This window comes from Canis lupus, chromosome 19, assembly GCF_048164855.1.
Source record: "Canis lupus baileyi chromosome 19, mCanLup2.hap1, whole genome shotgun sequence".
In the NCBI taxonomy this organism is placed as follows: Eukaryota; Metazoa; Chordata; class Mammalia; order Carnivora; family Canidae; genus Canis; species Canis lupus.
The window spans coordinates 12,398,751-12,417,347 of NC_132856.1; the positions used below are offsets into that span (position 1 = coordinate 12,398,751).

The following is an 18,597-nucleotide window of genomic DNA, read 5'->3' on the forward strand; positions in this document are numbered from 1 at the left end:
AAATTTATTCCTTATCTCAAAAAGTTTTTTTATAGATAATTATGCATAAGGAAAATATTTTTCCCTTTGACAGAAACATTTCCTCTTGTTTGCAATCCATGGTGATAGTTAAGTTTCTTTCCCATACTGGATGGTTATTATGAAGTCCAGGATTTTCTGGGATCTGACTGAGGGAGATTCAGAACCATCCTACAGCTCTGTAGATGACAAGAAACTGAAGTTTTAGCTTTAGGAAAGAAAGAAGTTATTCCTGGGTAATTTCTATGAGTCTGGTACTTTGAGAAACTCATTTTCTTTCTAGCACAAACATGTAAGTAATGACAAGGCTTTAGTTTAACATTTCATCACTGAGGTCCGGAGTAACCCAGGATATGTCCAACTTCACAACAGCTGTAAGGGTGAAACTAGGATTTCTTATATGAACTATTGTCTTTCCTCTTTTTTTATGATTTTATTTATTTGACAGAGAGAGAGAGCACAAGCAGGAGAAGTAGCAGAGGTAGAGGGAGAAGCAGATTCCCCACTGAGCAGGAAGGATGATGCACGGCTTGATTCCAGGACCCTGAGGTCATGACCTGATCCAAAGGCAGATGCTCAACCAACTGAGCCACCCAGGTGCCCTTGTCTTTCCTCTTTTGGCTCTGAAATGGTGAAATAACTGCCTAAGGGAACATGAGGACAACTGGTAGTGGCACTGGACTCAGTATCAAGTCCTTGGATGCCTGGAAAGCCTGTAGCATTAGAGTCTGGCTTAGGCCACCCTGATGAAGGAATCAGATACCACCTTCCACCTAGAGCAAGTGCTACAAGAAAAGGATGTTTTCTTATGTGGTCCATGGATGCAGAGATGCAAGTGGGTTATCACTTGGTTCTGAGGAACAGAAGGTCAAAGTCTTGGTTCAGAATTTTACTGAGACCAGTGATTCTCAGGCCAAGAATTGTGATGTTATTTGCTCTTTCCAGATATTGTTAGAAAAGACAGGGAAGGGGAAAAGATCGGGCACTTTGACTTGAACTTGTTCTTTCCACATCTGAGCTATGTGATGGTGAAGATCTCAGGAGAAGCGTCCACCACAGCGTCATCTTGAAACACGTGATTCTTTTCCTTGCGAGGCTATCATTGTGGTGTTCTTCCCCATTCCCTACTGGATTTCAAGGTTTTTCAGGACAGGGGCTTATCTCTCCCTGTATTCCCAGAGCTGATCAGGCTGCCTGGCATGTGAAAATAAAAGTGTCCGTCCCCCATTACTATCCTACCTACTCCTAATCCCTTCTTACAGATTTCCCTTTACGTGCAAAGAATCAAATTGCTTGAGCCAAAGCTTTATTCCCCAATATGGGTTGAAGCCTTGAACTTATAAAGTGGTCAAATGTTGCTGGGTAAGGCAAATTATCCATTTCCACAATCACAAGCAATTGAAATTTTAAACACTTAGGAAGAACCCATTTATGGTCCAATTCCTTTTTCAAAAGGTACCCAAGGTAGGAGTCTTATGCTGTGTTGATGATGTTATTTTACAGCAAAATAAACCTTGACATTTTTTAAGGGAGGAAATAAAATAGAGCTTATCTGAAAAGAGAAGATTTGGATTTTGCTCCCAATGACCAAAGTCTGCAAAGTACAATAACCTGTGGTAGAATTATTTTTTTCTTGGCACCATTCCAAGTCATCACTTTTCTATTTGCTCCGGAAGGTATTGCTTTCTTATATTAGGAAAGGAACCATATCGCTTCTTAACAAATGCAATGGTGGTCCACTTTTTTAAAAAGGGTATATAAACAGAAATAGAAAGGGATCATGGTAAAGCACCTAACGCTCCAGAGGAAGAGCACCTAGATTCAAATTTGTGGCTTCCCGCATCTCCCTGTGCCTCAGTTCCTTCATCTGCATAAGGGCACGATGGCAGGTTGTTATATGTAGTCAAAGAGCAGATACAAGCTACGTTTCTAGAATAGTGCCTGGCTCATAAAATGGCCTTACATCAATTTCAGCGGCATTGCCCTTGTTGTTGTGACTCAGGATTTTTAGCTTATGGGAAAACCAGCAGCCCCTCAAGAGTAACAATTGAGTGGGCAATTGTTTTAGTGTTCATCAGGAGAACAGTGACCAACTCTACAAGAAACAGGACATCTGACCACCATCAGCACACTATGTTGGCACAGTCTTATCAAACACAACAAACACACCCCCTCAGAAGATGACAATAACAAATCCATGTGAATACACCCCATGACTTACAACATCTTTAAATCCTTACTTGTAAAGTCTGCATTTTACTGCCAGGAGCCTCGTGTAATCGTCTTCTGGGATAATCTAAGTATCAGGAATGGCCATGACATTTAAAAGGCAATGCATAAAAAAAGTAATTTTCTGGTCCCTGTTTTCAACTTAAGCAAACCAAAACCAGGCTATTAATTTGCCATAGCTAGGTGGTTCTGGAGATTGAAAAATTTATTCAACCCTCTGACACACCTATAGCCATTGATTCAAGTTCTCTTATCAACCCTTCCACTTTTTCAGATTATTAGGAATTTTTCTGGAGTAGGATGAATATATTGCATTCTCTTCTGGGCTCTCTCCATGAGTAGTTGGGGCAGACACCATTTAATGAGATGATCTGAATAACTCTGTTATAGCTACCTTCCTGAACAACTTCCCATACAGTCTCCAGGTAGACTAAAATTTGTAATAGATCAGCCCTTTCCTAGGGTTGGAAAACAGGCATGAGGTTATCATCTACTGGCCTTTTATTGGCTCTACCATGAGAAAAAAAATCTCAGAAATATTTTTTAGCATTCATCTACAAAAGTTCATTGCTGGCTTGAGGGGTAAGTTTCTCTCAGAACCACAGGAGAAAAGAGAGTTGGGAAAGAAGCTAACATGGCCTGAGAATCTAGGATTTCTTAGGCACTTGTTTGGTTGCTTGGTGTATGTTGTCTTGAAAGTTCCTTACAAAAGTTCAGCAAATCTATTATTGCTAGTTTTACAGATAAGGAAGTTGTAGCACAGAACGGTTAAGCAGCTTGTACAAGGAAGCATAGTAAGAAGCTAAAGCAGACTATAAACCAAGACTTCCCTATTCTAAAGTCCAAGCTTTTAAAAATATAACATAGTGGTTAAGATCACATGCTTTCGGGGCAACTGGGTATTCAGTTAAGTGTCTGCCTTCAGCTCAGGTCATGATTCCAAGGTCCTGGGATCAAGCCCCATGTCAGGATCCCTGCTCAGTTGGTGCCTATTTCACCCTCTCCCTCTGCTGCTTCCCCTGCTTGTGCTTGCTATCAGATGAATAAATAAAATCTTAACAACAACATGTGCTTTGAAGTCTGAAAGAGTTGAAGTCAGGTCACCCCTGGGCCATGTCCTGGCTATGTGATCCTGGATAAAAGGCACAGCCTCTCTGACTTTGAATCCACATCTGTAAATTAGGACAATAGACTAAATCACAGAATAACAAAGATGATGCATACACATCACCTTCCTTCAGTGCTTGGCATGCAGCAAATACTCATCAAATGGTGGTTTTCATGATCTCATCCAACTTTCTTCTCATGAACCTCCACATACAGCATGCTGCCACCAGGTGAGGACAAAGCATGGATTGGGGCCGTAATGATCTCCAATCAAGCCTGAGATCAGCAAAAAAGAAATCACTCTGATGCAATCTTTAGAAACATAAAACTTGATCCAAACCTGATTCTTTCTCTCCAGACCCTTGGTCTTATCCTCACAAGTGATTTAATTAGTGGTTCACTAATTACTTATATTAATGTATAAACCAGAGTTTAAGAACTCTAGCCACACACTGGAGAATAGGTTTTAGTACAATACTGATAGTATTATTACTGTTGCTGTTGTTGTTTTTGTTACTAACAGAGTAGGCTTTGAAGTAAGCTATGTGAAGGAACTGGGCATCGTCAGAATGGACTGCACTTCTGTGGTGACCTTGTTCTTCACTAAACTATTAAAAGTTTAGCTGCCAGACACTGAGTACCACTCCTAGTGAGCATGTGCTAATGTTCACATCTGAGCTAGAGTAACCAGGGCATTATGAAAGGCCTCAAACTTTGGAATGCTTTCCCAAAGTCTTAAGCTTTCTCTCCATTAGGTGGGAGGCTTGGCTTAATATGACATAACTGATTAGAAAAGATTCTGGCAACATATAGTATAACACCCAGTGCTCATCCCATCAAGTGCCCTCTTCAGTTATTTGCTATATGTTGGCAAATTGAACTTAAATTTTAAAAATAATGTAAAATAAATAAATAAATAAATAAATAAATAAATAAATAAATATTTTTTAAAAAGATTCTGACATCTACCGTCTAAGACGCAACAAGCATAGCAGTTAAATTCAGACATATTAGTTAAATTCAGGCACATGGAATAAGACAGATGAGGGTTAAAAATCCAACTTGGGCACTAGGGTTCTATCAAATCTTTGGAAAGTGACTTAGTCTATAAAATGAAGATCAGAAAACAATTTATAGAGATATTAACATTACAAAATAATACACATAAATCACTTCTCAGAATACTAGATGACTAATAAGTACTCAAATGTCAACTGCTATTAATATTCTCTTTAGCCTTCATCTGTTGAAGACTGCACAGAATTCCAGAGATGTCTCATGAGTTGAGGGTGGGGAGACATACTGTGTTTCATCACATCTAACACCATTCATTGTACTTAATATACCACTAGGAACAATCATAACTATAAAACAACAAAATAAAACAGTGCAACTATGATACAATGTATTCCTATTATGTAGAATTGCTTTGCATTTATATAAAGAACTCATTTACACATATCAAAACAAACATTTTAATCACATAATTTTTTGTCTGTGCTTGATAATGTAATCAAAACCAAACCAAAGAAGTGGTTAAGGTATTCCTAAAACTTCATCCCATTCAGGATCTAACTTTTCTCAATCACTCTTCCATCCAGGATCCATTGATATCTCTTCCCCATTATTTTCTGCAGAATGTTCTTCCAAGCGCATCTTGCCCTTGTCGAGGCTAGCACTCCCCTACCTGATCAGACTTGGTCTGGTCTCTTCTTCCTCTGTCGAGTTGCAGGCCACTGGAAGCAAAGGAGCTTCAATTCAAAGTCAACAGGAAGTTTTATTCCCATTGTATGAACGACGGTCCTGCTGAATCAGTCACCCCAATCACTTGTGACTTTAGCAATTCTTCTTCTAGTATGAGGGATAGGTTAATTTCTCCTGCCTCTGGTGGTCCTGCTTAGTGTATGGCACCAACACATGTAGCAGTGGCAATGCACATAACTCCACTGACGTGATGACACCCATAGCTCAGACCGGTACAAGGGCAACTGGGTGGGAGTTGCCACATACAAAGTTGATGGTGGCTATAATTCAGGACCAACTGTAGTGTTTAGCTCAGTGTCCAAGATATAATAATGTGGAAAAAACACATTTTAAAAATGATAAAATATGGGATTTTGGTTGGCAAACTATTAGAGAGAAATATACCTCCTTCCATAAAAATGGCTATCCAGGTCCCTACTGTTATCAATTCCTAGACTAACAGCATAACCCTTCCTTTTTTGAGTGCTGATCTTGCCATATATGGTATTCACAGCTCTGATGAATCCCCTGCCTTTTGAACCCTTGCCAACTTAAATTTCAACTTCATCAATTTTTACCCCTTACCCTGCAGCCTGAGAAATACAACTTTTATGGAAAGTCAATCTCAGGCTTAAATTTAAAGGGCCCTGAATTGGGGCTTTCTAGGGAACTAGTGATATATTCTTTTTGATCTGAGGTGCTGTTTATATAGGTGTGTTCATTTTGGATAAGAACTGAGGCTGTGTATAATCTTAAGTTTATAGCACAGTGGTTGTTTGCAAAGTGAAAACAACTAGGTAGCTATGACATGTGCACTTTTCTGCATGCATAGTATAATTCACTTAAAAGATAAAAAAATAAAACAAATATAAACAAAAAGACCTTGAAATATTCTGAAGAAAAATACAGGTGAAAATATAAGGCAAAAATTCAATAATAAGTTTATTTTATTACCCTATTACAAGCAATACATCTAGAGATGCTGCAGGTCTTATTTCAGACCACCACAATAAGGCAAATATTGCAATAAAGCAAGTCAAATTAATTTTTCAGTTTCCCAGTACACATAAAAGTTATGTTCACACTATAGTGTATTAGGTATACAACAGCATTATATTTTAAAAAATCAATGTTCATACTTTAATTTTTAAAAGTATTGCTAAAAAAGGCTCACTATTATCTGAATTCTCATCTGAGTCGTAATATTTTTGCTGGAAGAGAGTCCCATTTTGATGTTGATGGCTGCTGACTCATCAGGGTGGTGGTTGCTAAAGGCTGGGGTGGTGGTGGCAATTTCTTAAAATAAGGCAACAATGAAGTCTGATGTATGATGGACTCTTCCTTTCACAAATGATTTCTATGTAGCCTGCAATGCTGTTTGATAGCATTTTACCCACAGCAGAGCTTCTTTCAAAACTGGAATTAATCCCCTCAAATCCTGCTGCTTCTTCATCAACTAAGTTTATGTCATATTGTAGATACTTTGTTGTTATTTCAACAATCTTCACATCATCTCCACCAGGACTAGATTCCATCTCAAGAAATCACTTTCTTTGCTCATCCATAAGAAGCAATTCCTCATCTGTTCAAGTTTGATCATGAGATTGCAGAAATTCAGTCACGTCTCAGTCTCCACTTCTGATTTGAGTTCTCTTGCTATTTCCACCACAACTGTAGTTACTTCCTCCCCTGAAGTTTTGAACTCCTCAAAGTCATCCATGAGGGTGGGAATAAATTTTTTCCAAATTCGTATTCATGTTGCTACTTTTAATTCTTTCCAAGAATCATGACTGTTCTTAATGGCATCTAGAATGGTGAATCCTTTCCAGAAGGTTTTCAATTGACTTTGCCCAGATCCATCAAAGGAATCACTATCTATGGCAGCTATAGCCCTATAAAATCATTTTTTTAAGTTTGTTTGCTTTATTTTAAATAACCTTTACACATACCGTGGGACTTGAACTCACAACTCTAAGATCAAGAGTTGCATACTCTTCTGACTGAGCCAGCCAGGCACCCCACAAAATGCATTTTTAAATAATAAGACTTGAAAGTCAAAAGTACCCCTTGATCCATGGGCTGGAGAATGAATATTCTGTTAGCAGGCATGGAAACAGGATTAATCTTATTATACATCTCCATCAGAGCTCTTGGGTGACCATGTGCATTGCCAGTGAGCAATAATATTTTGAAAGGGATTTTTTTTTCTTTGTCCCAAGCTGCAGCCCTCAACAGTGGGTTTAATATATTAAGTACACTATATTAAGTCACCAGCTACATTTGCCCCTAAGAGAGTCAGCCTGTCCTTTGAAGCCAAATATGAACTTCTCTCTAGCTATGAAAGTCCTAGATGGCATCTTCCAATAGAAGGCTGTTTCATCTACACTTAAAATCTGTTGTGTAGTTTAACCACCCACCTTCATTAATGATCTCAGCTGGATCTTCTGGATGACTTGCTGTAGCTTCTGTATCAGCACTTGCTGCTTCACCTTGCTTTTTTATGTAATGGAGACAGTTTCTTTCCTTATGCTTCATGACCCACCTCTGCTAGCTTCAGACCTCTCTTCTGCAGCTTGCTCACCTCTTTCAGCCTTCACAGAACTGAAGAGAGTTCGGGCCCTGCTCTCCATTAAGCTTTGCCATAAGGGAATGTTCTGGCTGGTGTTATCTTCTCTCTAGACCACTAAAACTTTCTTCATATCAGCAATAAGACTGCTTTACTTTCTTATCATTTAAGAGTTCACTGGGGTAGCACTTTTTGTTTTCTTGAAAACCTTTTCTTTGGCTGATTGGTGCAAGAGGCCTAACTCCCAGTTTGTCTTGTCTTCAGACATGCCTTCTTCATTAAGTTTAATCATTTTTAGCTTTTGTTTTAAAATGAGAGACATAGGACTCCTTCACTTTAACAATTAAATACCACCAGAGAGTTATTAACTGGGCTAATTTAAATATTTCTGTGTCCCAGGGTCTGGGGAGGCTAATGAGAGGGAGAGAGACAAGGAGAGATATGACTAATGAGTACACACACACACACACAACATTTATTGATCAAGTTTACTATCATATAGGTATAGTTTGTGGTGCCACAAAAAAATTACAATAGTAACATCAAAGTTCACCGATCACAGATCATAACACATAATAATAATGAGAGAAAGTTTGAAATTTGGCTAGAATTGCCAAAATATGACACAGAGACACAAGGTGAGTAAATACTGTTGTAAAAATGGTGCCTATAGGCTTGTTTAATGCAGCATTGCCATAAAACTTTTAATTTGTAAAACAAAAACAAAAACACACAATAACTACAAAATACAGAAAGTGAAGTGCAATAAAACAAGTTATGCCTGTACTAATCATAAATATAGTCGCAACTACATTGATTCTTTAAGTGGAACTTCTACTTCTCCAAATCTGTCGATTACAGGCAGGACCATTTTTTAGCCACCCGTATTACAAATGGGTTCCTGTTCCTTTCTTCCATTCTCCCCCCACTTCCAGATCTTTGATCAATGGCTAAGTCATACAGATTTCACTTTGTACAGGCGTCTTGACTCAGTGTCCTTATATCTATCTTTTCCTAGTATCAGGCCCTCATAACTCCCTGCCTGGGCCTCTGCAATATAATAACATTTAGAGCAACTCTGGCTTCTGGTCTTGCCTATTGTCAGTCTACTTTGTCACCATGTATCATGGGGTACATGTCAGGCCATGTGTCTTCCTGAGTAAAAGCTTAGTTCAGTGCCCCATCCACAAGACAGGATCAGCACCTGAATATGAAGTATAAGGCCTTCTAAAAGGGGGCTTTGACCAATCCCTACAGCCTATGTGAACATCACTCCCTGCCTTGCACTCAAACTCCTGACACATGTGGTTCCCCTATATCAGAACATTTCTTGACTCCTTGCTACTTCCTATGCTGCTACAGTTCCTTCCTTCATTGCAGCTCTTCTGCCTGCCTCTTCTCCATTCCAGATCTCTTCTCCAGGCTTCCTACTGCTACTTCCATTTGTATCTCAGACTTAATTTCTGGAAGAATCTTTCCAGAATTCCCTCCATCCCTGCGACATTGAATTTCCCTACATTTTCAGTGTAGTCACTTCACCTGCAGATCTTGTTATACCTTGTTACTGCTTAGCTACATGTTCTCCCCTCCAGACTATTCCAGGGATATTTCTACACATCTTATTCATTCTGGCACTCTTAACCTAACATCTGGCACTTAGTAGGCAATCCACTAATATTTTATGAGCTGAAATAAATGCCAAAGGAGTCATTGAAATGGGAGGGCACAATTAGCAAGAATCAAATTGTAGCAACTAACCTGAGGCTAAATAAGCTAATATAATTAACTTCACTTTGTGTATTTGTGAGATTTTTGGCATGCTTCTTATTCATTTCTAATAATTAGCATTACATTTTACATTATAGTTTCTATAAGGAATAATACATAATCAATACTCATGTAACATGAAGTGGGTAAACATCTGTTATTAAAGTCTTTGAAAAGTTTTCACCCCAATCAAAACCTATTGATTTAGATTTAGGTAGTGTGTTAAATTACTTGGTCAGGGGATCCCTGGGTGGCGCAGCGGTTTGGCGCCTGCCTTTGGCCCGGGGCGTGATCCTGGAGACCCGGGATCGAATCCCACATCGGGCTCCCGGTGCATGGAGCCTGCTTCTCCCTCTGCCTGTGTCTCTGCCTCTCTGTCTCTCTCTGTGTGACTATCATGAATAAATAAATAAAATCTATAAAAAAAAAATTACTTGGTCAGTAAATAATTTTACACAGTCAATGGATTCCAGTTTCATAGCTTCAATGTTTAAAATAAATGAGACTTAGTCTCCAGGGTGGAAGAACCTCACATTCCATGTAATTTTTTAAAAAATATTGTTATTTACAGTCAGAGAAGGATTGAAGTACATTTGTAGCTAGAACAGTTTGGCTTTGATTTTTGTTCATCTAATTTAAGGGAAGCTAAACAGGTTTAATTTAAAAGTGGGAGATAAAAACATAAAAAAAGAAAAATCAATTCTAGATGAGAAGATTACATTTATAATAGAATCACAGACATGCTCTTCACAATGGTGGGTAGAATGGGGAAATTGTAATAATTGCTTGCAGTGGTATTGCTTTTCTCTAAATTGAAATTACCTGCATACTATTTCAAAAATAATCAAAGAAAGATACATATGAAAGTTTCCTTTTACTGGCAAATGAATTGTTTCATTTGTATATTAAGTCTTTATTTTTAGCATGTAAAGTTGAATAAAGCAGAAGAAATGGAAAAGAGCCCAACCTCCTCCATAATGAACTGGAACGGCAGAGGAAAATGCTAGAGAACCCCAGGCCAAGCAATAGCAATATCTGGGCCACTGTTAGACAATTCCTGGACAATAAGCCTATTGGCAAAGATTACTCTTCCTATAGATGATCACATGTCTCAGAAAAAAAAAATAGCTACACATAAAAACTTGTGAGATTTAGTTTAAACCTATATTGTGGACCACAGTTGGGTAAAATGGAGGGAGAGGCACAAAATATTCATCAGATTTGGCACAAAATTTAGTAAAATCAATTGCAACATTTGTGTAGCTCCCTTTCCATTCCATATCAGCCTCTCTTGTGTTCAATGCTTGCTGAACACACTTGCTGAGGGTTTTGTCAACTCAGACCTTTATCACTTATCCAATCTCTGAATTTCATAAATTAAAAAAATGAATAACAAAATTACTCTGTGGTAAAAGAATACATTATGAAATCCCCAATTACATGCTACTTCTGAGACAAATTTGCTTATGAGTTCTATTATTACATTGAATCTTATCACTCTGTAGAAACTTGGAACCTTATCTGCATTGAAACCAAGTCCCTGACAGGACTGCTACCTCCTTGTGAGAAAAGCAACCCTGGATATCCCTTCTGCAGAAGTGGGCTTTTCTGTACAGCATGTGATTTGATCATTTTGGCCATAATGAAGTGGGCCAGTAAGTTACTCCCTTGCCCAAAATAGCTATCAAAATGCAAAAGCCTCTAATCTGGCCCTGTAAAAGAAATAAAAAAGAACTAGTCCATAAGGGATGGACACTGACTACATCAATATTTTCTCCTGAATTATCTTGAACTTAAAATACAGAGAAAAAAACAACAACAGTACAATCATAGAGATTGTAGGGATGTCAAGAAGACAGGAAACAAAGAAAAACACAATAATGGCTAAGCAAAATCACAGTAGAATCATGCCTGCTTCTAATGAAATACAAAATCATTGGGTCTTCAGAGTCACATAAGTGGGTCTATACTCAATAACAAATCAATGATTTGTCAGTTCTCCACAGAACCTGGCCATATATTTGCCCATAGTCTTTGATAACTTCCATCACCTAAGGCCACGTGACCATATTGCTTCTTCTTACAATCAGACAGAGCTAACCAGGCCCCTTACATGGCTGCTGACAGTCTGACAGTCAATTTTATTTCTAAAATACAGATTGTAGAAGACTGTATGTTTGCTGAACACTGTATCAAGGAGCACTTACTAAATAAAGTTAAACAAGCCCCAATCATAGCACAAACATCATTTCCACTAAAATGGCACACTATCCAAGCAAACATCCCTATTGCTTGGTACAGTGAATAGCAATTAGAAAATTACTATTTCTTAAAGGCTTGCATGTATTCGTCCCTTTTCTACCTGCACATAAATTGTTCTCTCTGCTCACCTTGCTTTCATTAACAAGCATTTTATGAATATGCAGCACCTGTCCTATTTCGTCTGTATCTTTTATTCTAATTTTCTGATATTGAATTTTTGGCAATATCCTGACACTTACATGGCATAGTAAAAGGCCAAGTAACTCCTCATTTCTCAAACCTAATTTTTATCTCTTCAGCTCCCATCTTGACTGACCTTTAGGTAGCATGGTAAAAATGACTATCCTTTCTTTGAAACTCTCCAAAGAATAGTTATCTTCTTGCAAACCTTTCTTGCCAATCTATTTGCAAGTAAGTGTATCATGAACTAAAATTACACTGACAACTGATTTTACTGGCATATCTTCTTAAAATTTAAAACTTTAAACTCACTGGCTTTGCTGGAACTTTGAGTCCAGCACCTATTTCATAATATGTATGTGTGATTAGTACTAGTCCACATGATGTTTTTCCAGGGCCCCTGCTTTGGCAAATATCCTGCCTTGTACATACCTTCCTTACATCATCTATGGCCAAGTACATGACAACTGTTATGTATATTATCCTTGAGAAGCTCCCCTTTAAAGAATGTTCATCCATATTATAGGTTTATGGGATATGACCACCTGAGAAAATTGGTACAGACTTTACTATAGAATATATTACATGAATATTCATTCAGCAAACATTTACCAAGCTCCTGCTAGGTACTGGGCACCTATCTAACTGGTGAGAGAACTAGAATGTAGACTCCAGGAATTAGTAGGAACCATGTTTGTGAGTTATATTCTCCACTATTTGTTCAATGCCCAATAATAGTTTGTTAAATGAAAGAAAGCAAATGTATGATCTGAGCCTTTCATGTTCTACCAGTCTCAACTCAGGCCAACCTCAAGCCTCATGTCCCATGGGTCTTAGTTGAGTTTGAAAGGGTTATTTCTTTCAAGCTCAGTACATTGACAATGGTTTGTTTTGGTCATCATTATATCCCTAGCTTACCACCTGAGATTAGACTTGACATTCAATCATTTGTTCAGTGAATGGAGTAACTTTCTCTTCCATTGGTTGGAATAGGGTCTTGGGGTTGCAATAGTGGATAAGACTTCCTCCCCTCTCAGACATACGGAATCTGCCTGTAGCCATTCAGTAAATGGGTAAAAAACAAAACAAAACAAAACAAAACAAAACAAAAAACAGTATGGGTTTGCTTTAGTTCAGTTCACCATTCCAACTTCAGCACACAAATAGTTTGTCAAGTGTCTGAAAGCAACAGTGACAAATGCAGGTGGAATTAGGTCACTAGCAGAAATCAAATGTCCAAATGCCAGAACAAAAATGGATGTAGTGCCAAATTAATCCAATTGTAGCCTCTGCTTCAGCTGGATCATCCCGCATTTGTTCCAACTCAGCTGTTGCCATTATTCATTTGTTGATTGCTGCCCCATTCTTGGAAATACATAGGCATCCCATTCATTTGGAGCTTTGTTTTATTGAAAATTATCATCTACATTTGAATTTTTTTTTTTTGGTAGTTGCCTAACATAGCAATGTCTAAGAAGTTTGAAAACTCAGACATTTGATGAAAAAAGAATTAGACCACCAATGGGGTCAATAAGGAAGCAGAATGGTGCCAAAAAAGGACAAAAGAAGAAAAAAATCTTAATTACTTTATTAAAGCTGTTACTGACCTTCTCCAACTTCTCTTCTAATTTAATTTTCTCAGAAAATTGAATTTTGAAAAAAAAATACCTAATACTTTTATTTAGATATACATTGTGATTTTTAATTTAAAAGCATTAGTTGGAAGTGAACGTTAGTTGGATTAATGAATGGACAAAGAAGCAAATGAACTGAATTAAGTAGGAATTAGTTGAGTGGGAAACATAAAGGCTATAAACATTTTCCAAATAGAGTTTTTGAGAAGTTAATGATATTCCAGGCAGGATTGTACTATATAATTTGAATTGTGAGAAAAGCACCAATAAATACCACTATAAATTCCAAATGGGTGCCTTTGAAAGCAAATTTAACATATACCAATATTATTATTGAGTAGAAAAACATTTATAATAATGTCCTTTAAATAGTATTAGTGCATATTTAACAGTAACCAAAACCTTCTATTTAAAAAATCCCAAATACTATAAATAGAAAATAATTTAAGTTTAATTTGTCCTAACTTTATAATTCCACTTTTTTTGCAAAATACTTGATGGAATTCAAAGGTAACAAAGAAAATGAAGGTAAAATAGATGTAGTAGATGATAGAATCAGTGAATGAGAATTATCAACATTTCTGGTCCAAGTCCCTGCTCCACTGTGTGGAGTATACTTGGACCCAAGCTCAAGCTTGTGAATAAACCCTCATGTACTTGCATTGGTGTCGACTCCTCGGTGGTTTCTCAGATTTGCAATCTTGGGCACAACATTTGGGGGCTCGTCCAGGATCCAAGAGACCCCCAGGACCCCATCCGGAGGGTTCCACGCATGGAAAGTGCATTCGACTTTTTCTACCTTTTGCCCGCATATTCTCTGAGAGCTCTAAACTGTACTTTTACCTGTAGGAATTCCAATCTGTATTGGGTCAACATTGGCTTAGGTGGATGCACTGGCGGGCCATCTACGGGGGGTCTTAAGGAGACGTCCCTTGCCCCCACCAGGAGGACGGGGTCCTCATCTGGAAGGAGGGCCAACTGCCAGCCCTTCGGTTTACTTTTGTTTTGTCTCCGCTGCCGCATCGGAATGTTTGTCTGTGTTACTGTGTCCTTGTCAATCGTCATATTTGTCTGTATCTTGGTGTGGACTGGGGACATAATGGGGCAGACACAAACCACCCCTTCTGGATAACACCCTTGAAAGCCCCATATCAGAATGAGAACAGAGCTTAAGAAATTCCTCCACCCCTTTTGGAGGTCCCCTAGATCAGTCCATAAAAACCCAGTTGCAACACACCTCGGGGTCCAAGTCCCTGCTCCACTGTGTCAGCTATACTTGGACCTAAGCTTGAGCTTGTTAGTAAACCCTCCTGTGCTTGAAAAAAAAAAATCAATATTTCTAAGACTTTTTTAAAATTTTTAAATAATTAAGAGACGGAATAGTTTCTCCAAAAGAAATCTTAGAAAGATTTAAGAGGAGCTTATTAGTTCCTACAACTCTAAACGTTAGGTCAATTTAGTCAATTAAATCAGACAAGGCAAACCCCTGAGAACTATGGAGGGCGTACTAAAATATTAACTTGGGGCATGTTGCAACAATTGTACTGCAAAATGTGGGAAAGAAGTAAGAGCCAGTGGGTAAACCCAAAGTAGGCAAAGCTGCTACCAGGATTTTCAACTTTGTAGCTAGATCTCTGGAAAGATGGCAACAGATGAAAGATACCAGTGTTCTTCATTCATTTTGGATAACCAGAGCCCTGAGACAAATTTGCCCACAAATTCTAAGCCAACAGCTAATTTTCTAGCCATCCTAAACTAGGAAAAGTCTTCACTTTCTGTATATGTTAAGCTTCTTATTGTCATTATGACATTATGATTAATATTAAGCCTGAATTAAATAATATGTTCTGAAATCTGGATATTTCAGTAATATGGGCCTGAGTAAAATTAAGTACATAAGTATTTATTTATAGAGAATCATTTGTGTCTACTACTTAAGGAGAATAATGTCTTTATGTTCAGATAATACACTACGAAACCATACATTATTAGATGGAAATACAGAATTAAATAAAAACTAGAAATCAAAGAATGGCAAAATATTGTTTCTTTACTCTTTCCTTTTAGAAAAGGTTTGATCTTTTGATCTCATTTGTGTGCATTGAATGGACAAGAAGTAAATCAAGTAGCTTTGTGAAGTCACCAAAATTTGATATTAATTTTGGCAGTACAGGTAGGTCAATGGAACCTGCTAGAGTAACACTTTTATAAACAGAAAAAAGAAATTGATAAGCAAACATTATGGAAGTGATTAGTAGTCAACTCTAGCTACCATAACAAAATACCATACACTGGATGGCTTAAACAACAGAAATTTCTTTTCTCTCAGTTCTGGAGTCTAGAAGTCTGAAATCAGGGTGCCAGCATGTTTGGGTTCCGATGAAAACTATCTTTCTGGGTTGTAGCCAAGCACTGTCTCACTGTATCCTCACATGGCAGAGAAAAAGAGTGAGAGAGTGAGCTAGCTCTCTGCTGTATTTCTTATAAGGGCATTTATTCCATCATAAAGAACCCACTCTCATGACCCCATCTAAACCTAATTATTTCCCAAAGGGCCCCATATTCAATACCATCCTATTGGATTTAGGACCTCAACATATGAATTCAGTGCATTGCATGGACATAGAATCTGTGAAGTTAAACAAAGGTTAAGAACTCAATGTTAGAAATCAAAAAACCTGGAACAACAAATCACAATGATACAATAACCAAGTATATTAAAAACACCGGCCATAAACAATTTTAATTTGGTGGGTTCTGGATTCTTAGACCTAATTATCATGATAGTCACCTCTCAGGAAATCGGGATCCCTGGGTGGCTCAGCAGTTTAGCGCCTGCCTTTGGCCCAGGGCGCAATCCTGGAGTCCCAGGATCGAGTCCCGCATTGGGCTCCCAGCATGGAGCCTGCTTCTCCCTCCTCTGTGTCTCTGCCTCTCTCTCTCTCTCTCTATCATAAATAAATAAATAAATCTTTAAAAAAAAAAAAAGGAAAGGAAAAAAAAAGACCAAAGTCTAAGGCTTATACAGACATGGTGTGAAAACACCAGGCAATTAAATGTTAGTACATACTTGATTGAAGAGGCACGGAATTATCCCTGTTCCCTACAGGAGTGCCTTGATACAGAACTGTTTATCATAGACTCAAGAAGGATAGGCTATTGGTACTCCAAGCCCCTGAATGCCCATAGGAAATAATGGGCTTGCCTCTGTTTGAAACTTTGCCTCTCTACTCTGTTTTGTGTGTGTGTGTGTGTGTGTGTGTGTGTGTGTGTGTTTAATTTCTTAAGCTTGGTCTTGATCTCCTTTTGATTTATTAACATCTTTTTTTTTTCTCCCTGGCTGAGGTCTTTTCATTCTCAACAAATACTTTGATTTTCTTTTAAAGGACAAGTGAATATTGGATTATTTTACTTGTTAAAGCACAAAGCTGAATGAAGCTTGAGCTGGCAGGCATCAACTATAGGACTGTGCTCTGAGTTTAACTATATCCCCCACAAGAGAACTTTAAAAATGTTAAGAAGAAAAAGATACAGGCTAACAGGCTAATTGTATTGCACATGTTAGTAATTAGATTAGTCAGCAACTAATCTCTAGAAGAACTAAGTTATAATGACCCTCATAAGGCTGGTTCAGTTGCAATTATATGAGCAAAATTCATTTCCTTCGTTTAAAACTACATGCATACAATGTTTGAAGTATCCACGATAATGGGAGGGACTTGAAGAAAAAAATGCCTTAAAAAAATCTCAAAAAGCTAGAATTAGAATGAGGTTAGTTAGGGATGTGTCACACGTTGAAAAGTTCAGTCTCTAAGTAAATAGGTCATCTCAGGAAAGGCCTGCGTAATAACATTAATTAAAATAGAATTACATAATTTAATCCTTACCAGTTGTTAAGGATTTGTCAGATGACAAAGCTGAAGCTTTGCTTTTTCAAAAATACTATCCCAGTAAGGGCAGAGTAGCTTATGTTGGACTACGTTCTCCATAGTCAAAATTATAAGGGGTGGCTCAGTCAGTTAAGTGTCCTACTCTTGATTTCTGCTCAGGTCACATCTCAGGGGCCTGAGACTTAGGCCCCATGATGGGCTTGGTGCTGGCATGGAGCTGGCTTAAGATTCTCTCTCCCTCCCCCACTGCCCCTCCTTCCCCCACATGCATATACTTGTTCTCTCCCTCTTTAAAAAAAAATTCTGGACAAAATATTAAGCAAAAAAACTATCTGGCCATACTGGAGTGACCAAAACCAGACAGAAACTAGAGAGCATTAAACCACTGAAAGAAGAAAACTCTACTGGTAAAGACCATTTGACATGGCTTACTACGTGAGGACACTCCCCAGTCTGCACTGAATAACAGCTAGAGGGTCAGAAAATAGAAGTCAAGGGTCATAGAATGGCTGAAAAATGAATGGAGAGGAGGATTCTTGCAAAGGAGGGACTGAATAACCATTTAGGAAGCCCCTATGTCCATATAAGTTTATAAACATATGGAAAGGAGAAAGAAACGAGATCATAAAAGTGAAGATAAGAAAAAATAAAGAGAAACTAGACAAACATAAGAACCCATTGTTGAAGCACAAAAGCCAGTAGTAACGAAACCAGAATGGTCCAGGTGTGTTGGGAACATTGGCCACAATCATCCTATTTTGGAAACCCAAATCCTTACTGAACCCTGGGCTAAGCATAATGTGGAGTAATCCTGAAAGATCACAACAGAAAGCAATAGCTGGTCATTTAAAACAGCTGAAGAGAGATTTCAGTTTCAACCCATTATAGGGCAGGCAAAATTTAGAGTTTGAATCCTACCAAATACAAAAAGCTTGATAAAAGCTTCAGAATTATACCTCAGGCACAAGGTTAAGGGCTCATCAGCAGACTGAAAGACAAAAATGAAATAATGGATGAAGTAAAGCCTCTTTAAATTCAAATTAATTGCCCAGGATTTTTAACTGCATATTAAAAAAAAGAAAAACCCACAACATTCTTAAAAGAAGGATAATAAAATCCTAAATTCCTACAAGATACTCTTCTTTATTTCTGTTTACAATTATAAAAAAATATGCAAAAAAATGAAATGTGATCTAAAGTC

General features: G+C 37.9%; 1 protein-coding gene across 7 annotated transcripts in view; it reads right to left on the reverse strand.

Moving 5' to 3' along the window:
* Nucleotides 1-18,597, reverse strand: part of GRM7 (glutamate metabotropic receptor 7) — an 849,841-nt gene that overhangs the window by 602,396 nt on the left and 228,848 nt on the right. Inside the window, exon 1 of one of the 7 annotated variants that reach the window (XM_072788074.1) lies at nt 3,479-3,599. The exons of the other annotated variants lie outside the window; for them this stretch is intronic. The gene's annotated coding sequence lies outside the window, so the exon portion shown is untranslated. Of the gene's footprint in view, nt 1-3,478; nt 3,600-18,597 lie in introns of those variants that run through there. 7 annotated transcript variants of the gene reach the window in all.